This window comes from Natator depressus, unplaced genomic scaffold, assembly GCF_965152275.1.
Source record: "Natator depressus isolate rNatDep1 unplaced genomic scaffold, rNatDep2.hap1 scaffold_139, whole genome shotgun sequence".
Lineage (NCBI taxonomy): Eukaryota > Metazoa > Chordata > Testudines > Cheloniidae > Natator > Natator depressus.
The window spans coordinates 17,501-22,500 of record NW_027439785.1 but is presented as its reverse complement, the minus strand read 5'-3'; the positions used below and the strand labels follow the sequence as shown (position 1 = coordinate 22,500).

General features: G+C 66.7%; 1 non-coding gene across 1 annotated transcript; it reads right to left on the bottom strand.

Annotated features, from left to right (window-relative positions):
• Positions 1-3,155: 3,155 nt before the first annotated feature.
• Positions 3,156-3,274, bottom strand: LOC141980398 (5S ribosomal RNA). Its single transcript, XR_012637532.1, has one exon. It is a non-coding gene; the product is annotated as a 5S ribosomal RNA (ribosomal RNA).
• Positions 3,275-5,000: the final 1,726 nt, after the last annotated feature.

Genomic DNA, 5,000 nt, shown 5'->3' with positions numbered 1-5,000 from the left:
CGGGGCTCCGCCTGGCCCCTGCCCGCGGGGGCAGGCTCCGGGTTGACCTGGTGGCCGGAGGAGAATTAAGCCCGGAGCCCGGGGCAGGGCGACCCCGGACGGACGGGGCTCCGCCGGCCCCTGCCCGCGGGGGCAGGCTCCGGGTTGACCTGGTGGCCGGACGGGAATTAAGCCCGGAGCCCGGGGCAGGGCGACCCCGGACGGACGGGGCTCCGCCGGCCCCTGCCCGCGGGGGCAGGCTCCGGGTTGACCTGGTGGCCGGAGGAGAATTAAGCCCGGAGCCCGGGGCAGGGCGACCCCGGACGGACGGGGGTCCGCCTGGCCCCTGCCCGCGGGGGCAGGCTCCGGGTTGACCTGGTGGCCGGACGGGAATTAAGCCCGGAGCCCGGGGCAGGGCGACCCCGGACGGACGGGGGTATGCCGGACGGGGCTCCGCCGGCCCCTGCCCGCGGGGGCAGGCTCCGGGTTGACCTGGTGGCCGGAGGAGAATTAAGCCCGGAGCCCGGGGCAGGGCGACCCCGGACGGACGGGGGTCCGCCTGGCCCCTGCCCGCGGGGGCAGGCTCCGGGTTGACCTGGTGGCCGGACGGGGATTAAGCCCCGGCTCGGAGCAGGGCAAGCCCGGGCGGAGGGGGGTCCGCTTGGCCCCTGCCCGCGGGGGCAGGCTCCGGGTTGACCTGGTGGCCGGACGGGGATTAAGCCCCGGCTCGGAGCAGGGCAAGCCCGGGCGGACGGGGGTCCGCCTGGCCCCTGCCCGCGGGGGCAGGCTCCGGGTTGACCTGGTGGCCGGACGGGAATTAAGCCCGGAGCCCGGGGCAGGGCGACCCCGGACGGACGGGGGTCCGCCGGCCCCTGCCCGCGGGGGCAGGCTCCGGGTTGACCTGGTGGCCGGAGGAGAATTAAGCCCGGAGCCCGGGGCAGGGCGACCCCGGACGGACGGGGGTCCGCCTGGCCCCTGCCCGCGGGGGCAGGCTCCGGGTTGACCTGGTGGCCGGAGGAGAATTAAGCCCGGAGCCCGGGGCAGGGCGACCCCGGACGGACGGGGGTCCGCCTGGCCCCTGCCCGCGGGGGCAGGCTCCGGGTTGACCTGGTGGCCGGACGGGAATTAAGCCCGGAGCCCGGGGCAGGGCGACCCCGGACGGACGGGGCTCCGCCGGCCCCTGCCCGCGGGGGCTGGCTCCGGGTTGACCTGGTGGCCGCTCGGGACTTAAGCCCGGAGCCCGGGGCAGGGCGACCCCGGACGGACGGGGCTCCGCCTGGCCCCTGCCCGCGGGGGCAGGCTCCGGGTTGACCTGGTGGCCGGACGGGGAATAAGCCCGGAGCCCGGGGCAGGGCGACCCCGGACGGACGGGGGTCCGCCGGCCCCTGCCCGCGGGGGCAGGCTCCGGGTTGACCTGGTGGCCGCTCGGGACTTAAGCCCGGAGCCCGGGGCAGGGCGACCCCGGACGGACGGGGGTATGCCGGCCCCTGCCCGCGGGGGCAGGCTCCGGGTTGACCTGGTGGCCGGTTTGCTTTCGGGCCACCAGGTCAACCCGCTGCCTGTATGGGGTTGACCTGGTGGCCGCTTTCCTTCCCGGCCACCAGGTCAACCCGCTGAATGTATGGGGTTGACCTGCTGGCCGCTTTCCTTCCCGGCCACCAGGTCAACCCGCTGAATGTATGGGGTTGACCTGCTGGCCGCTTTTCTTCCCGGCCACCAGGTCAACCCGCTGAATGTATGGGGTTGACCTGCTGGCCGCTTTCCTTCCCGGCCACCAGGTCAACCCGCTGAATGTATGGGGTTGACCTGCTGGCCGCTTTCCTTCCCGGCCACCAGGTCAACCCGCTGAATGTATGGGGTTGACCTGCTGGCCGCTTTTCTTCCCGGCCACCAGGTCAACCCGCTGAATGTATGGGGTTGACCTGCTGGCCGCTTTCCTTCCCGGCCACCAGGTCAACCCGCTGAATGTATGGGGTTGACCTGCTGGCCGCTTTCCTTCCCGGCCACCAGGTCAACCCGCTGAATGTATGGGGTTGACCTGCTGGCCGCTTTCCTTCCCGGCCACCAGGTCAACCCGCTGAATGTATGGGGTTGACCTGCTGGCCGCTTTCCTTCCCGGCCACCAGGTCAACCCGCTGAATGTATGGGGTTGACCTGCTGGCCGCTTTCCTTCCCGGCCACCAGGTCAACCCGCTGAATGTATGGGGTTGACCTGCTGGCCGCTTTCCTTCCCGGCCACCAGGTCAACCCGCTGAATGTATGGGGTTGACCTGCTGGCCGCTTTCCTTCCCGGCCACCAGGTCAACCCGCTGAAAGTATGGGGTTGACCTGGTGGCCGCTTTCCTTCCCGGCCACCAGGTCAACCCGCTGAAAGTATGGGGTTGACCTGGTGGCCGCTTTCCTTCCCGGCCACCAGGTCAACCCGCTGCCGGCATGGGGTTGACCTGCTGGCCGCAGAGGGGCAGGCTCCGGGTTGACCTGGTGGCCGGACGGGGATTAAGCCCCGGCTCGGAGCAGGGCAAGCCCGGGCGGAGGGGGGTCCGCTTGGCCCCTGCCCGCGGGGGCAGGCTCCGGGTTGACCTGGTGGCCGGTTTGCTTTCGGGCCACCAGGTCAACCCGCTGAATGTATGGGGTTGACCTGCTGGCCGCTTTCCTTCCCGGCCACCAGGTCAACCCGCTGAATGTATGGGGTTGACCTGCTGGCCGCTTTCCTTCCCGGCCACCAGGTCAACCCGCTGAATGTATGGGGTTGACCTGCTGGCCGCTTTCCTTCCCGGCCACCAGGTCAACCCGCTGAATGTATGGGGTTGACCTGCTGGCCGCTTTCCTTCCCGGCCACCAGGTCAACCCGCTGAATGTATGGGGTTGACCTGCTGGCCGCTTTCCTTCCCGGCCACCAGGTCAACCCGCTGAAAGTATGGGGTTGACCTGCTGGCCGCTTTCCTTCCCGTCCACCAGGTCAACCCGCTGAATGTATGGGGTTGACCTGCTGGCCGCTCTGCTTCCCGGCCACCAGGTCAACCCCCTGCCGGTATGGGGTTGACCTGCTGGCCGCAGAGGGGCAGGCTCCGGGTTGACCTGGTGGCCGGCAGGGACTTCAGCCCCAGGGCCCCTGGCAGGGCGACCCTGCCCTTGTTCCCCAGAAAAGGAGAGAGCTGGCTCGCAGCGGGAAAAGCTGCCTACGGCACCTGGGATTCCCAGGCGGTCACCCATCCAAGTACTAGCCAGGCCCGGGACGGTTTACCTTCCGAGATCGGACGGGATCGGGGGCCTTCCGTCCGGTATGGCCGTAGGCACTCGGCTCCGGTCCGCCTCGTCCCCTTTCCCTTACTGACTCCCCTGCCTCGGGTGGGCCCGATCCTTTTTTCCGTTTTTTTTTTTCGCTCCGGAGGCTTCATGAGCCCCCCCCCAACACCCCTTTGGGGGTCGGTGAAAATTTTTTTTTCAGACTTCCAGGGGCCCGATCCTGGCCGCGGGCACCCGGCTCCGGGCACCCGGCTCCGGGCCGCCTCGTCCCCTTTCCCTTACTGACTCCGCTGCCTCGGGTGGGCCCGATCCTTTTTTCCGTTTTTTTTTTTCCGCTCCGGAGGCTTCGTGAGCCCCCCCCAACACCACTTTGGGGGTCGGTGAAAAATTTTTTTTCAGACTTCCAGGGGCCCGATCCTGGCCGCGGGCACCCGGCTCCGGGCACCCGGCTCCGGGCCGCCTCGTCCCCTTTCCCTTACTGACTCCCCTGCCTCGGGTGGGCCCGATCCTTTTTTCCGTTTTTTTTTTTTTCGCTCCGGAGGCTTTATGAGCCCCCCCCAATACCACTTTGGGGGTCGGTGAAAAAAATTTTTCAGACTTCCAGGGGCCCGATCCTGGCCGCCGGCACCCGGCTCCGGGCACCCGGCTCCGGGCCGCCTCGTCCCCTTTCCCTTACTGACTCCCCTGCCTCGGGTGGGCCCGATCCTTTTTTCCGTTTTTTTTTTTTTCGCTCCGGAGGCTTTATGAGGCCCCCCCTAACCGTTTTTGGGGTCGGTGAAAATTTTTAGTCAGACTTCCAGGGGCCCGATCCTGGCCGCGGCTTCGCAGGCTGGCCTGGGGGGGGGGGGGCATCTCTAGCTCCGGCCGCGGACGGCGAGACGCTCGGCCACCAGGTCAGCCCGGAGGAAAAGGCTGAAAAAAATGTCTAAGTCCCCCCGGGACACCAGGTCAACCCGGAGGAAAAGGCTGAAAAAAATGTCTAAGTCCCCCCGGGACACCAGGTCAACCCGGAGGAAAAGGCTGAAAAAAAGTCTAAGTCCCCCCGGGACACCAGGTCAACCCGGAGGAAAAGGCTGAAAAAAATGTCTAAGTCCCCCCGGGACACCAGGTCAACCCGGAGGAAAAGGCTGAAAAAAAGTCTAAGTCCCCCCGGGACACCAGGTCAACCCGGAGGAAAAGGCTGAAAAAAAGTCTAAGTCCCCCCGGGACACCAGGTCAACCCGGAGGAAAAGGCTGAAAAAAAGTCTAAGTCCCCCCGGGACACCAGGTCAACCCGGAGGAAAAGGCTGAAAAAAAGTCTAAGTCCCCCCGGGACACCAGGTCAACCCGGAGGAAAAGGCTGAAAAAAATGTCTAAGTCCCCCCGGGACACCAGGTCAACCCGGAGGAAAAGGCTGAAAAAAAGTCTAAGTCCCCCCGGGACACCAGGTCAACCCGGAGGAAAAGGCTGAAAAAAAGTCTAAGTCCCCCCGGGACACCAGGTCAACCCGGAGGAAAAGGCTGAAAAAATGTCTAAGTCCCCCCGGGACACCAGGTCAACCCGGAGGAAAAGGCTGAAAAAAATGTCTAAGTCCCCCCGGGACACCAGGTCAACCCCGAGGAAAAGGCTGAAAAAATGTCTAAGTCCCTGCTCGGCCATCAGGTCAACCCCATTCAAAGTGACGGGTTGACCTGATGGCCGGCAGTCTCACGGAAGTCCGGATGGGGTCGCCAAAAGTGCCCTCGGCCGACCGAGAGAACCAGGAGGTCGGATAGGATTTCAGATTGGTCCCCCTA